At 52.2% G+C, this 16,582-nt stretch overlaps 1 long non-coding RNA gene across 2 annotated transcripts in view; it reads left to right on the forward strand.

The window, feature by feature from the left end:
• LOC144724627 (uncharacterized) overlaps positions 1–16,582 on the forward strand; it is a 53,212-nt gene that overhangs the window by 3,051 nt on the left and 33,579 nt on the right. For both annotated transcript variants that reach the window (XR_013586547.1, XR_013586548.1), the window contains exon 2: positions 16,461–16,507. This is a non-coding gene — a long non-coding RNA (uncharacterized LOC144724627). The remainder of the gene's footprint in view (positions 1–16,460; positions 16,508–16,582) is intronic.

Consider the following 16,582-nt stretch of genomic DNA (forward strand, 5'->3'; position numbering starts at 1 on the left):
GACAGAGCGTTGCTCCTCATCGCTCACGTGGCCTTTCTCTGGGTGTGCCGGTTTCCTCCGACTTGTATAATAAACACGCGTTGTTAATTGGCTAAGAGCATCTTAAAATTCAAAACCCCGAAGTATCAGGGCCCTTCCTGAACGGGAGTCATTGAACTCGGTATGGCTTTCCTGCGTAAATAAGTAACTATTAAACATATTACCAAAAATACTACTACTAATGGACTGCGTTCTGGCACTGTTAATATAATATCATTAACTACGAATACATTATTATTATAATTTGCTTTTTTACATATAATGTATAGTAATGTAATAAATAGTCACATTTCGGCACTTTGTAACTACCAAATTGTATAGTACTGTGGGCAGTGTTCACCCATTCCACGTGGGACTGTGCATTCTGGCACTATTCACAGGTCCTCTTCTACGTGGCTGTGTTTAACTCGCCAGCGAACACGCTCGTTACCGTTATATGAAACACAATACCTTGGTTGATCTCGTCAAGGAGCATAAACTATCATGCAAACTCCGGTCATCTCCGCAGCAGTTTTTGGCTAACCATTCCACAAAGATAGTCACTGCATCGCGTGCTTGCAGATGCGCTTCTGCGGCCATCTGTTAACGCTCATCCGATATGAGGAAGCCACTGCAGCTTACGCGGCTTACTTTCTGGTGCATCTTACTTTCTGGAGAGTCTCATAATAAGATTCCTACCGCTGAACCAAAATTCAAATATCTCGTGTACGAATGCGATGCTTCACTCACAGAAGGACGAATTAAGATTCTGATTATGTGGATACATATAATGAATGTCATAAATCCAGCCTTTAAATCTCATTGAACTGAAACAATTATTTTTCTCGGGGGGGGGGTGAGGGAGGGGGGTGGTTGGTGGTAATAAAAAAAAGTGTCCGCTTAACACGAGAGCTCGTGTCGGGGTTTTTACAAAGCAGCGCAACCACGATTGCAGCAGTTTCTGACCTTGGTGGGCAATTACGGATGGGTCAGGCCAGCCCTTTAACCCATGAGCATTCAGGAATGATCGTCAGGACAGGAGATGATGCAAAGGTCAAGGTTCACCTGCGAGGCGGCTGACAGGTAGAAACTGGCGGCTTGCAATCCTAAGATTTGCGATTTCAAATCCTGATTGGGTGGTTGACTCAGCCCATCATTCCACCAGGGCCGCTAAAATAGATACCCGCTTTGGGAGAAAGTGAACAGTGGTTGATCTAGAAGAGAGTACCAATTTCCATTTCCTGCCATAGTAATGTGGAATTTCCAACACTGACTCAGGGGGGCTGTTAACGGTAGGTGAGAAATTTCGATATAAAGCTTTCGTGACTGCAGGGATTCATATTCTTGGTTCTTTCGGTAAAGTCACGTAGAAGGGAAATAATAAAAGGGAAATAATAATACACTATCATAATATGACTTTGAGACCCCCCACCGCCAACACATTCCGCAAGGAGTGACTAACCCCATATCTGCATTTGTCATCAATATGTAAAAATGTTCTGTTCATATGCAAACTCCTTTGTCAAGGCTCTCTCCTCCTCCCACCCAGCTGAAATACACTGCCACGCTTAGTAGTGTTCATTAGGACGCTGTCTTTCCGACAGCTCAGTTTCTTCACCTGAGGACGGCTGCTTGCGTTGTGGCCGAAACGTCGTGAGAATTTTATTTTATTATGTTTTATTTTATTATTTCCCTTCTACGTGGTAGGCAGAGGTCGCAAACGGGTTTTGATTCCTTACCCGTACCCAGCCGCACCAGGGTCGCAAACGGGTACCCGTACCCGGCTGTACCCGCACCCTACCCGTACCCGGCCGGGTACGGGTAGGGTACGGGTATCGGGTACCTGATTGCGACCTCTGGGATGAAGCAATGTTGCAGGCGCGGGTGGGTTGATTCTAGGAACTTGAATTTTGAGAAGAGACGTTGGGAAATGAGTGACAAACAGTTACTCACCAGTGACTCACGGCCTACCCGTACCCGTACCCGGCCGCACCAGGGTCGCAAGCAGGTACCCGTACCCAGTCGGGTACGGGTAGCCGGGTATCGGGTAGGGTACGGGTATCGGGTACCCGGTTGCGACCTCTGGTGGTAGGTGAGAACTTCCTCGTCGATGCGCATTTGAGCAGGAATTCGCTCTGGCAAGGTCGAGGCACGCTTCCTGCCTTGGCCACTAGGTGTCTGTACAAGCCTTCAGCTGGCACGCTTGATGAACGAGTAAATTTTTTTATTTTTATAACCTGATCCTCTCTCACTCACAATCAGAATCTGTATCTAGGCTGGAGGAATCCGATGAGCTATAAAGCTCTTTTTTAATGATGTCCAGTAGGCCCGGGTCAGCAAGCTACAACAACAAACAATACAAAACGATAGGAGTGCAAAATATAGAAAAGGCAAGCAAGTACGAAAATACATACATTTTATAACCGTGCATGTTGAAATTAGTTCTCACCGTGCGTAGCCAACCGTGCTAATCGGAGGTGGCCAAGGCAGCAACAACAACAGCAACAAAACACAGTCTCGGATCACACAAAGAAGAGAACACGCAGTCCCTCAATTAAATCGCAATTTCTCATGTTTAATCGAACTATCGACACGACATGATTTCCCACCATTAAAGTGCAGGAGCTCGCCTCCTCTGAAATGCACACGGGGGGGGGGGGGGTGGTCCCGGGGGGGGTCCCGTCGCTCGAGTCGGGCACTGCGCTCGGTTACAGTCGCAGCCCCCCAAAAGGGGGCCCTCTGTCTGGCCAGTGGCTTGCACTGTCACTCACCCCTCTGGGGCCCCCCAGTCCAGTCCCGGGGGGGGCGGGATGAGCAACGAAGCAAGAGTCCTGCTCGGGCTGCTGGGTAACGGGGTTTGTCAATTTGTTTCGCGGAATTGGTCGCGAAAGTGTTCGTCACTCATGTGTTGTTTTTGTTTTATAGTCGACTATGACGGTGAGATTAATAATACTACTAATAACGACGGAGTGGCAGCCGAGGGAGGGAACTCGTCGGGGAGGCCTTCCCGCAAGGAGATGGAGCGTTGAGAGCACTCCCACGTGCAGGGGCCGAGGTGAATTGTTACTTTGCAAGATCGTGAGGCAGTGGCTTGGGGAGGAACTTCATCCAGCAACGGATCGGCCATGGCTGACGATGACTTTGAGGATGATGATGGCTTTGTGCAAGGCGATGACTGACTACGCACCAGAGACTTGGGGCATGACTGACCATGACCGGACAAAACTAACGAGGCTGAATGAAGACTCCGACTGAGATAATTTGGTTTTTGGAGGCTGCGAGTGTACTCAGGAAGACTTGACAAGTTAATTGACTTTTTATGTATGTGACAAGATTTAACTTTAGCTCATCGATTGGTTTGACCTGACAAGAGCCAGGCAGTAGAAACCACAGACCCATCACCCCCCCCCCAATATTGAATAACTAAAAATAGTTGACTGCTTTAAGTGAACGAAACCAACAGAATGAGGGGATGAAATACACGGACTGGGACTTGGCTGATATTCCCCAGGGTGTCAGTAGAAACCACAGACCCATCACCCCCTCCCCCAATATTGCATAACTAAAAATAGTTGACTGCTTTAAGTGAACGAAACCAACAGAATGAGGGGATGAAATACACGGACTGGGACTTGGCTGATATTCCCCAGGGTGTCAGTAGAAACCACAGACCCATCACCCCCCCCTCCCCCAATATTGCATAGCTAAAAATAGTTGACTGCTTTAAGTCAACGAAACCAACAGAATGAGCGGATGAAATCTACGGAGTGGGACTTGGCTGATATTCCCCAGGTTGTCATCGACTATTCACGGACTGGTTATTCACAACCCCGGCTAAATTGCCACCAGATGGGTGAGCTGGTGCTAATGGACAGTGCCAGCTCGGCTCTAGGTTCAGCCCTGGGCTCATCATGAGCTGTGATTTGGATTGCCACCAGTCCTGGTCTTTTTTGTTGTTGTTCAGGCATCGTCCTCTTGTTGAGGAGATGGCTGCTATCCTGGGGAATCTGTGAGTCTTCCCAGGGCATTAACGGTGCCGTTTTTGTTGTTGTCAGTTGCCTAATGAATGCACCTCTTCCGGTATTCCGGAGTTATTCATCTTCCCATGGTCATGTCTCGGTTTATTTGTGCATCGTACCTGGCAACAATGGCTTTGTGGCAGAGAAGCCCTGATGCTGTGCAGTTGCGTGGGACCCCCGGGAGGTCTTGGCTGTGTGACATGTCACATTTGGGCCAGAGCAGTCGGAAATATGGACCTGCCAACACGATAACTGCACGCAGCCTTCGCAGGATCTGGAAGAGAGGGGGATTGAGAGGAGAGAGAGAGAGAGACAGATGCCTCAGACTTTAGAAGTGGGTTCTTGGTACACAAACAAGACTCATTAAATCTGGCTCTGCATTTAAGTTGGCTCAATTCCATCTCTGTGAATTATGATCGTTGGCTTACCCGTCACGCTATGGGCACTTACTGCCAGGAGCAGGGTCTGGTTGGAAAGTGCTGCCCCCTCTCCCCCCCACTATTGTGTGGACCAGAGGTCACTTGAAGGGATCTCGGATGTAGCTCCATGATATCCGCTTATGTGGGGCCGTTCTCTGACGCAGAGAGCCACGCTGGTCTGCTCTGCGAGAGTTGTGAATTGTCTTCTTGGTTCTTTCGGTAAAGTCACGTAGAAGGGAAGTAATAAAATAATAAAAATAAAACATTCTAAAATAATTCTCACGACGTTTCGGCCACAACGCAAGCGGCCGTCTTCAGGTGAAAACCAGGTCTGCGTGCAGTTATCGAAACGTCGTGAGAATTATTTTATTATGTTTTATTTTCATTATTTTAAAAGTTGTGAATTGATTCGTCGTCTCCTGATGTTCACGTCGAGAGCTTAATCGCGATAAACATGGGGGGGGGAAGTGACATACAATATAAGACTGGCCCGCGCGTGCAATTTTGCGCGATGAATCACAGCTGTACAATTGGTGGACATTGACCGCTATCTTTTGTTGTAAGCATACTCCTAAACCCCCCCCCTCCACTGCCCCCGCCCGCAAACCTCGCAATGACTTTCACGTTACCCCCGCATTGTACTGCCGCAGAACAGAATTGAAGAATACATTTCTCGGTAATTGATTTTATTGTTCGCATGTTTTTTACATTGTGCAGGAACGGTGGATATAAAATGTAGCCGATTTAGGCTGTGTGGGTAAAGGCACTTGCCAAGGAATGTGTGGCGATGAATAGGCTCGAATTCCAGCACGCCACGTGGGGCTGCCTGTGACGTCGTCCCATGATTGTCGTGGACTAGAGAGTGGAAAGTGGTGAGAGATGACAAGAGGTCAGTTAATGCCACCTGTCCGTGCGTGTTATTCTTTTGTTGTGTTCCGTATTCGAACGCACAGGTTTTTGTGACGATGCCGTGGTGTAATAGATCACCGGGACTCGCAATCCAGAGTTTATTGCCTCGATGCGATCTCCTGCCTCTGTTCACCTCGCGGTATTGATGGGTTGACCGCAGTTGTTCGAATGATCACGATGACCATGATGATGATGTAGGTCACGGTGCGATCGGACGATGAAATAATCCTGTGTACAGGTGGATTATTACATCTCAGGGTTGTGAGAGGTGGAAACGGATTGGGGAGGCCTTCATCCACCAGTGGATTGATAATGATAATAACGATTTCTCCGGGCCCTCCGGTTTTTCCCTCTACATTTAGAGTATTTGGCTACGATACATTTCCACTTGATAATCCACAGAGTTGAGCTTTCAAGTTGCGACCTGGTTGCATCTGAAAAAAAAGCTCTCCCGAGCTCAGTGGGCCTTACCTGGTAAAATAGAAACAGTTTATCGTTCAGTTTAGGGTTACAAGTCGAGATCGTGCGCTGGGAGAGGCCTGTGGATCCTGCTGCTGCCGCTGAGATTGAGTGGTACTGGGCTGGGAAGGGGGGAAAAAGTGTCGGATTGTATACGCCAGCGGTGCAAACAGGGCCATTACCACGGCGGCCGTTGCGCCATCGTTATGATTTTCCTGTCTGCGCTGTGTTCTACTGTTGCCCGGCGTCTGTCCATTTGCGTGGGATGCTGGAAATTGAAACTGATAAAATTGGGCAAATTGAAAATACGCGTGGCGTTTCCCCCCCCCCCCCCCCTTACATAACGCGCGTTGCGCGCAGAGCCAAAACCGCGCGGGCTCTGTTCACGCGTCGTAACGGAGCGCGTTGATGGTTTGTGTTTTCAAAACTGAAATTGTATTTGTGACTGAACAGGACTTTGTAAAAAAAAAAAAATCGCATTTTCATCCAGTTTACTTTCCTTGCATTTGCGCCACCATTCCTGCTGCTTATCGGAATTCACAGCGGATTTCATTGCCCTGGAAGAGCTGGGGCTCCGTGGCGGTCGCATTCCGGCGATGGCGGTGATGACGTTTCCGGCTCTTTGATGTCGTTGCGCCCGTGAATTAAAGCAGATGGAAGAGCGTTGGGCATTTAGCCGATCGACAGGAGAGCGCAAATACATATCGACTTTTAAATTGGTTGTTTAAAAAACCAAAAACACACATCGCCATGTGTTTTTGTGTACGTCTTGCTCAACAGATATGTAACAAATAAATAAGGTCAACAATATTTCGGCCAGGAAAACATAAGCTCAACAACAGCTCTCGTAGGAAAACAAGCAAAGTCACCAATTAGACTTGGAAACCCGTCGGCAACAGTCCCGAGTCCTTGTGTTCACCCTCAGCGTTGCTGTTCACAGATGCCGCTCGTTGGCCGCAGGAATGCCCCGGAGTTTGCAGCCCTCGCCCTGTGGGAATGAAAACGAGAACAGAGAGGGCCCTCCTGATTTGCCCGGGAACGTTGCCAGTTCTTCCAAGGGACGCTCGGTCGAGCTGACTCGTCTCTCAGAGGCCGAGATGCTGGGATGGTGGCCGAAACGTTTTGAGCATTTTCTATATCTAAACTAAACTCTTCATTTTACCAGTTAAGGCCCACTGAGATATGTAGCTCTTTTTAAAAAGTGACTTCGTCACAAAGATAGCTCAACAAAGTGGCTTATCTTATGGATATTTAGAACAGCCAAATACTCGAAACGCGTGTTTCTAAATGTGGAGGGAAAAAATTAACCCGTTAAAACAAAGTTTTTCACTATAAATCCTTTATATGCGTGGCATCGGTTTTATTTTATTATTCATTTGTTTTTCTTGAGTAAGAGTTTCATTTTTTATCACATTGGTATTTTAAATTAAATATGAAAAAAACATTTTCCTAAAAAGTGGAAAATTTTGGAAAACATTTTCCACGAAAATAAATTGTCACGCACAACGAGTCTGTGTGCAAAATGTCAGCTCGATTGGATCACGGGAAGTGGGTTAAAAAACGACGAAAGATTTGCACGGTCGTAAGCGCGCAAGCAAGCAAGCAAATGAACTTAATATAAAGGAATTAAAAAAACAGAGAACCCGGAGAAAAATTCACGGGACCAATTGGAGAACATGCAAACTCCAAATATGCAGCTTCAGGGTTGGGATTAAACCTACGCCCTCCTGTATACCAGGCGACAAAGTTAGCATCTCGCCACCATGGTGCTAAATTTTCAGTTGTGTATGTGCATCACTGCCAGCCAGCGTGGTATCGCACACTCTGTCTTTTGTTTCTTCTCCAAGGGAGACCGAGGATTGAGAGAGCGATATTTCTCCTAAATAAATGTTTTGAAAGCCTCGTCCATTCAGACAAAAAAAAAATCCCATTTGTATGCGTGCACTCATACGTCTTTAGGGTATAATGCAGGCAGTATTTAAAAGCCTTCTGGCCTTTGATATCCAGCAAAGTATATCTTCCTGTTAATGGCTGTCTCTTGCTATTTCTGGGTCCCATCGATTCACGCTGCAATTCACTCAGTAAGGCATTAGAATTTTCATTACGTTAGCGGTGCTGTGATGTGGCTTGGGAAGTGCACGGGGGCAACGCGACTCGGTGTGCATCCTTCTCACCCTCTCGCTTTCTCTCGTCATGGCGAGCATCTCCCACCGGTCTACACACTCGTCCCTACCTACCTCTGCCCTCTCATCTTACTCCACTCCCCTCCACACATTATCCTGCCTCTCTCATCTCACTCCACATCCCTCAATGCACTCTCCTACCTCTCCCCTTTCATCTCACTCCACTCCCCTCCACGCACTCTCCTGCCTCTCCCATTTCATCTCACCCCACTCCCCTCCACACACTCTGCTGCCTCTTCCCTTTTATCTCACCCCACTCCCCTCCACGCACTCTCATGCCTCTCCCCTTTCATCTCACCCCACTCCCCTCCACACACTCTCCTGCCTCTCCCCTCTCATCTCACTCCACTCCCCTCCACGCACTCTCCAACCTCTCACTTCTCATCTCACTCTACTCCCCTCCACACACTCTCCTGCCTCTCCCCTCTCATCTCACTCTACTCCCCTCCACGCACTCTCCTGCCTCTCCCCTTTCATCTCACCCCACTCCCCTCCACACACTCTCCTGCCTCTCCCCTTTCATCTCACTCCACTCCCCTCCACGCACTCTCCTGCCTCTCCCCTTTCATCTCACCCCACTCCCCTCCACGCACTCTCCTGCCTCTCCCCTTTCATCTCACAGCACTCCCCTCCACGCACTCTCCTGCCTCTCCCCTTTCATCTCACCCCACTCCCCTCCACGCACTCTCCTGCCTCTCCCCTTTCATCTCACTCCACTCCCCTCCACGCACTCTCCTGCCTCTCCCCTTTCATCTCACTCCACTCCCCTCCACACACTCTCCTGCCTCTCCCCTTTCATCTCACCCCACTCCCCTCCACACACTCTCCTGCCTCTCCCCTTTCATCTCACTCCACTCCCCTCCACGCACTCTCCTGCCTCTCCCCTTTCATCTCACTCCACTCCCCTCCACACACTCTCCTGCCTCTCCCCTTTCATCTCACTCCACTCCCCTCCACGCACTCTCCTGCCTCTCTCCTTTCATCTCACTCCACTCCCCTCCACACACTCTCCTGCCTCTCCCCTTTCATCTCACTCCACTCCCCTCCACACACTTTCCTGCCTCTCCCCTTTCATCTCACTCCACTCCCCCCCACACACTCTCCTGCCTCTCTCCTTTCATCTCACCCCACTCCCCTCCACACACTCTCCTGCCTCTCCCCTTTCATCTCACTCCACTCCCCTCCACACACTCTCCTGCCTCTCCCCTTTCATCTCACTCCACTCCCCTCCACGCACTCTCCTGCCTCTCCCCTTTCATCTCACTCCACTCCCCTCCACACACTCTCCTGCCTCTCCCCTTTCATCTCACTCCACTCCCCTCCACACACTCTCCTGCCTCTTCCCTTTTATCTCACTCCACTCCCCTCCACGCACTCTCCTGCATCTCCCCTTTCATCTCACTCCACTCCCCTCCACACACTCTCCTGCCTCTCTCCTTTCATCTCACCCCACTCCCCTCCACACACTCTCCTGCCTCTCCCCTTTCATCTCACTCCACTCCCCTCCACACACTCTCCTGCCTCTCCCCTTTCATCTCACTCCACTCCCCTCCACGCACTCTCCTGCCTCTCCCCTTTCATCTCACTCCACTCCCCTCCACACACTCTCCTGCCTCTCTCCTTTCATCTCACTCCACTCCCCTCCACACACTCTCCTGCCTCTCCCCTTTCATCTCACTCCACTCCCCTCCACACACTCTCCTGCCTCTCTCCTTTCATCTCACTCCACTCCCCTCCACGCACTCTCCTGCCTCTCCCCTTTCATCTCACTCCACTCCCCTCCACACACTCTCCTGCCTCTCCCCTTTCATCTCACTCCACTCCACTCCACACACTTTCCTGCCTCTCCCCTTTCATCTCACTCCACTCCCCTCCACACACTCTCCTGCCTCTCTCCTTTCATCTCACTCCACTCCCCTCCACGCACTCTCCTGCCTCTCCCCTTTCATCTCACTCCACTCCCCTCCACGCACTCTCCTACCTCCCCCCTTTCATCTCACCCCACTCCCCTCCACGCACTCTCCTGCCTCTCCCTTTTCATCTCACTCCACGCCCTTCCACACACGCTCCTGCCTCTCCCCTTTCATCTCACTCTACGCCCCTCCACACACACTCTCCTGCTTCTCCCCTTTCATCTCACTCCATTCCCCTCCACACACTTTCCTGCCTCTCCCCTTTCATCTCACTCCACTCCCCTCCACACACTCTCCTGCCTCTCTCCTTTCATCTCACTCCACTCCCCTCCACGCACTCTCCTGCCTCTCCCCTTTCATCTCACTCCACTCCCCTCCACACACTCTCCTGCCTCTCCCCTTTCATCTCACTCCACTCCCCTCCACCCACTTTCCTGCCTCTCCCCTTTCATCTCACTCCACTCCCCTCCACACACTCTCCTGCCTCTCCCCTTTCATCTCACTCCACTCCCCTCCACACACTCTCCTGCCTCTCCCCTTTCATCTCACTCCACTCCCCTCCACACACTTTCCTGCCTCTCCCCTTTCATCTCACTCCACTCCCCTCCACACACTCTCCTGCCTCTCCCCTTTCATCTCACTCCACTCCCCTCCACACACTTTCCTGCCTCTCTCCTTTCATCTCACTCCACTCCCCTCCACACACTTTCCTGCCTCTCCCCTTTCATCTCACTCCACTCCCCTCCACACACTCTCCTGCCTCTCCCCTTTCATCTCACTCCACTCCCCTCCACACACTCTCCTGCCTCTCCCCTTTCATCTCACTCCACTCCCCTCCACACACTCTCCTGCCTCTCCCCTTTCATCTCACTCCACTCCCCTCCACACACTTTCCTGCCTCTCCCCTTTCATCTCACTCCACTCCCCTCCACACACTCTCCTGCCTCTCTCCTTTCATCTCACTCCACTCCCCTCCACGCACTCTCCTGCCTCTCCCCTTTCATCTCACTCCACTCCCCTCTACACACTTTCCTGCCTCTCCCCTTTCATCTCACTCCACTCCCCTCCACACACTCTCCTGCCTCTCTCCTTTCATCTCACTCCACTCCCCTCCACGCACTCTCCTGCCTCTCCCCTTTCATCTCACCCCACTCCCCTCCACGCACTCTCCTGCCTCTCCCTTTTCATCTCACTCCACGCCCCTCCACACACGCTCCTGCCTCTCTCCTTTCATCTCACTCCACTCCCCTCCACGCACTCTCCTACCTCTCCCCTTTCATCTCACCCCACTCCCCTCCACGCACTCTCCTGCCTCTCCCTTTTCATCTCACTCCACGCCCCTCCACGCACTCTCCTGCTTCTCCCCTTTCATCTCACTCTACGCCCCTCCACACACACTCTCCTGCTTCTCCCCTTTCATCTCACTCCATTCCCCTCCACACACTTTCCTGCCTCTCCCCTTTCATCTCACTCCACTCCCCTCCACACACTCTCCTGCCTCTCCCCTTTCATCTCACTCCACTCCCCTCCACACACTTTCCTGCCTCTCCCCTTTCATCTCACTCCACTCCCCTCCACACACTCTCCTGCCTCTCTCCTTTCATCTCACTCCACTCCCCTCCACGCACTCTCCTGCCTCTCCCCTTTCATCTCACTCCACTCCCCTCCACACACTCTCCTGCCTCTCCCCTTTCATCTCACTCCACTCCCCTCCACACACTCTCCTGCCTCTCCCCTTTCATCTCACTCCACTCCCCTCCACACACTTTCCTGCCTCTCCCCTTTCATCTCACTCCACTCCCCTCCACACACTCTCCTGCCTCTCTCCTTTCATCTCACTCCACTCCCCTCCACGCACTCTCCTGCCTCTCCCCTTTCATCTCACTCCACTCCCCTCCACACACTCTCCTGCCTCTCCCCTTTCATCTCACTCCACTCCCCTCCACACACTCTCCTGCCTCTCCCCTTTCATCTCACTCCACTCCCCTCCACACACTTTCCTGCCTCTCCCCTTTCATCTCACTCCACTCCCCTCCACACACTCTCCTGCCTCTCTCCTTTCATCTCACTCCACTCCCCTCCACGCACTCTCCTGCCTCTCCCCTTTCATCTCACTCCACTCCCCTCCACACACTCTCCTGCCTCTCCCCTTTCATCTCACTCCACTCCCCTCCACACACTCTCCTGCCTCTCTCCTTTCATCTCACTCCACTCCCCTCCACGCACTCTCCTGCCTCTCCCCTTTCATCTCACTCCACTCCCCTCTACACACTTTCCTGCCTCTCCCCTTTCATCTCAGTCCACTTCCCTCCACACACTCTCCTGCCTCTCTCCTTTCATCTCACTCCACTCCCCTCCACGCACTCTCCTGCCTCTCCCCTTTCATCTCACCCCACTCCCCTCCACGCACTCTCCTGCCTCTCCCTTTTCATCTCACTCCACGCCCCTCCACACACGCTCCTGCCTCTCTCCTTTCATCTCACTCCACTCCCCTCCACGCACTCTCCTACCTCTCCCCTTTCATCTCACCCCACTCCCCTCCACGCACTCTCCTGCCTCTCCCTTTTCATCTCACTCCACGCCCCTCCACACAGGCTCCTGCCTCTCCCCTTTCATCTCACTTTACGCCCCTCCACACACACTCTCCTGCTTCTCCCCTTTCATCTCACTCCATTCCCCTCCACACACTTTCCTGCCTCTCCCCTTTCATCTCACTCCACTCCCCTCCACACACTCTCCTGCCTCTCCCCTTTCATCTCACTCCACTCCCCTCCACACACTTTCCTGCCTCTCCCCTTTCATCTCACTCCACTCCCCTCCACACACTCTCCTGCCTCTCTCCTTTCATCTCACTCCACTCCCCTCCACGCACTCTCCTGCTTCTCCCCTTTCATCTCACTCCACTCCCCTCCACACACTCTCCTGCCTCTCCCCTTTCATCTCACTCCACTCCCCTCCACACACTCTCCTGCCTCTCCCCTTTCATCTCACTCCACTCCCCTCCACACACTTTCCTGCCTCTCCCCTTTCATCTCACTCCACTCCCCTCCACACACTCTCCTGCCTCTCTCCTTTCATCTCACTCCACTCCCCTCCACGCACTCTCCTGCCTCTCCCCTTTCATCTCACTCCACTCCCCTCCACACACTCTCCTGCCTCTCCCCTTTCATCTCACTCCACTCCCCTCCACACACTCTCCTCCCTCTCTTTTTTCATTTCACTCCACTCCCCTCCACGCACTCTCCTGCCTCTCCCCTTTCATCTCACCCCACTCCCCTCCACACACTCTCCTGCCTCTCCCCTTTCATCTCACCCCACTCCCCTCCACACACTCTTCTGCCTCTCCCCTTTCATCTCACCCCACTCCCCTCCACACACTCTCCTACCTCTCCCCTTTCATCTCACCCCACTCCCCTCCACACACTCTCCTGCCTCTCCCCTTTCATCTCACCCCACTCCCCTCCACACACTCTCCTGCCTCTCCCCTTTCATCTCACCCCACTCCCCTCCACACACTCTCCTACCTCTCCCCTTTCATCTCACCCCACTCCCCTCCACACACTCTCCTGCCTCTCCCCTTTCATCTCACCCCACTCCCCTCCACACACTCTCCTGCCTCTCCCCTTTCATCTCACCCCACTCCCCTCCACACACTCTCCTGCCTCTCCCCTTTCATCTCACCCCACTCCCCTCCACACACTCTCCTGCCTCTCCCCTTTCATCTCACTCCACTCCCCTCCACGCACTCTCCTGCCTCTCCCCTTTCATCTCACTCCACTCCCCTCCACACACTTTCCTGCCTCTCCCCTTTCATCTCACTCCACTCCCCTCCACACACTCTCCTGCCTCTCTCCTTTCATCTCACTCCACTCCCCTCCACGCACTCTCCTGCCTCTCCCCTTTCATCTCACTCCACTCCCCTCCACACACTCTCTTGCCTCTCCCCTTTCATCTCACTCCACTCCCCTCCACACACTCTCCTGCCTCTCCCCTTTCATCTCACTCCACTCCCCTCCACACACTCTCCTGCCTCTCCCCTTTCATCTCACTCCACTCCCCTCCACACACTCTCCTGCCTCTCTCCTTTCATCTCACTCCACTCCCCTCCACGCACTCTCCTGCCTCTCCCCTTTCATCTCACTTCACTCCCCTCCACACACTCTCCTGCCTCTCCCCTTTCATCTCAATCCACTCCCCTCCACACACTCTCCTGCCTCTCCCCTTTCATCTCACTCCACTCCCCTCCACACACTCTCCTGCCTCTCTCCTTTCATCTCACTCCACTCCCCTCCACGCACTCTCCTGCCTCTCCCCTTTCATCTCACTTCACTCCCCTCCACACACTCTCCTGCCTCTCCCCTTTCATCTCAATCCACTCCCCTCCACACACTTTCCTGCCTCTCCCCTTTCATCTCACTCCACTCCCCTCCACACACTCTCCTGCCTCTCTCCTTTCATCTCACTCCACTCCCCTCCACGCACTCTCCTGCCTCTCCCCTTTCATCTCACTCCACTCCCCTCCACGCACTCTCCTACCTCTCCCCTTTCATCTCACCCCACTCCCCTCCACGCACTCTCCTGCCTCTCCCTTTTCATCTCACTCCACGCCCCTCCACACACGCTCCTGCCTCTCCCCTTTCATCTCACTCTACGCCCCTCCACACTCTCCTGCCTCTTCCCTCCCTCCTAGCTGTTGGATCTGCTCTCCCTGTCAGGAGGCTGGCTCTTCGAACGTGTCCCCTCTTTGTCGAGTGAGTGAGCGGGCCTGACTGGGGCAGTGGGTCGTATTAAGTGGCTCATGATACCACTGAAAAAGGAATTTTGTTTTTTGATGGAGCAGCCCTCCTCTTTATACAGGGGCGTCTAGGCAATAAGCGGCTCGCATCTCGTCTAAACTCAACACGTTCCAAAGGGTACCCACCAGTGGCAGCTGTCGCTGCGGGGCACAAGGTGACTAAGTATGTATGTTTTAAACTTATTTCGCACCGAACGTAAACAACCGTGCTAATCTGAGGTGCGGGGTGGGGGACAGACGACAAACTAAACACAAAAAAGTAAACGGACATTCGTCTCAATCTTGATTTGAAGCTTTCGTGACTGCAGGAATCCATACTCTTTGGTTCTTTCGGTAAAGTCACGTAGGTAGAAAATTAATAGATCACGACGTTTCGATCGCAACACAAGCAACCGTCATCAGGTGAGACAAACACAGCTCCTACGTCAGCAGTTCTCCTGCCGTGTTTGCCTCACCTGATGACGGTTGCTTGTGTTGCGATCGAAACCTCGTGATCTATTAATTTTCTATCTTCGTGACTTTACCGAAAGAACCAAAGAGTATGGACATTTATCTGCCAGTGGGGGGGGGGGGGGCGGCGAGGATTTCTGCTCGTGTTTAATGCCAATTGAGTAATTCGCAGGTGATTATGCGCATTCGGGCTATGACGGCGGCAACACAATGGCCGACCCATCGGGAATGACGTCACGGGAACTTGCCACGTCCAGCTGTGTGAGGCAGACGGCGCGCAAAGTGTTTTTACGGTTTACTTCGCCCCGCCGTATTAACCAGGGCGGGCGCCAGGGTTCAAACCACGGCAAAAAAAAAAACCTCGCTTTCCGTTGGGCCCCGAGTTGAGCTGCGCTCGGCTCGATCAGCAGGGTCGCCGCTGCTCTCTGTCCGGCTGTGCCACCCTCACTCCACGCCGCTCGCATCTCCAAGCGGATCGGCCTCCCGATGAGTTTGCAACCGTGTCGCCGTTCCAATTTCATCATCACAAGGACTCGCAAAACCTATTTGGGAAGTATACTCTTAGGTTTTGTCGGTAAAGTCACGTAGGTAAAAATAAATAATACAAATAATAATATAAATAAAATAATAAATCACGACGTTCCGGAAGGCAACACAAGTCTCCGTCATCAGGTGGGATCGTCACAGCCAGATTTACTGTCTCAAGTGAGTAAATCTAGCTGTGACGGTCCCACCTGATGACGGAGACTTGTGTTGCTTCCGAAACGTCGTGATTTATTATTTTATTTTTATTATTATTTATATATATTTTTTTTATCTACGTGACTTTACCAAAAAAACCTAAAAATATGAATCCTTGCAGTCACGAAAGCTTCAAATCTAGAACTATTTGGGAAGGCCTGCGCAGGCGGCGCCATCGCCGGTTGTGCCTGCCGGACTTATTGCCCACTCGCAGGCCCCCCCCCCCCGTGCGCTGCTTTCACCGTTATTCCGCGTACGGACGGCAGCCACTGGGTGGTCCCCCGTATGCTGGACCGCCATGGGGCACCGAAATAGTCGAGACGAGATGGGGGGAGGCAAGGCGTGTTGAAATGCCGAGGCAGTTAGGCAAATCCTCACCCTCCGCCTGGTGCAACACGCTTGGTGCAGGCCATCTCCTTGTGAGAACAGACCCAGACAGAAGCTCCCGAAGGACAGCGTCTCATTTCGCATGCAGGATCATTTCATTCACTCTCTAACGATGTCGTTAATTGCAGCTCTGTGGTGTTTTTTTTCTTCTCACCTGCGGTTTGCAGCGCGTGTCCCCTCGGAGGATGACAAGATGGATGCAAGGGTGGCGAAGGTAACATTCTTAATTATTCCGCTATCCCAGCGTACAGCGATCCCGATGAATGCGTCGATTCATCAGTGACTCTGA

The sequence above is a fragment of the Lampetra planeri genome, chromosome 21 (genome assembly GCF_965212315.1).
Source record: "Lampetra planeri chromosome 21, kcLamPlan1.2.h2, whole genome shotgun sequence".
Taxonomy (NCBI): domain Eukaryota; kingdom Metazoa; phylum Chordata; class Hyperoartia; order Petromyzontiformes; family Petromyzontidae; genus Lampetra; species Lampetra planeri.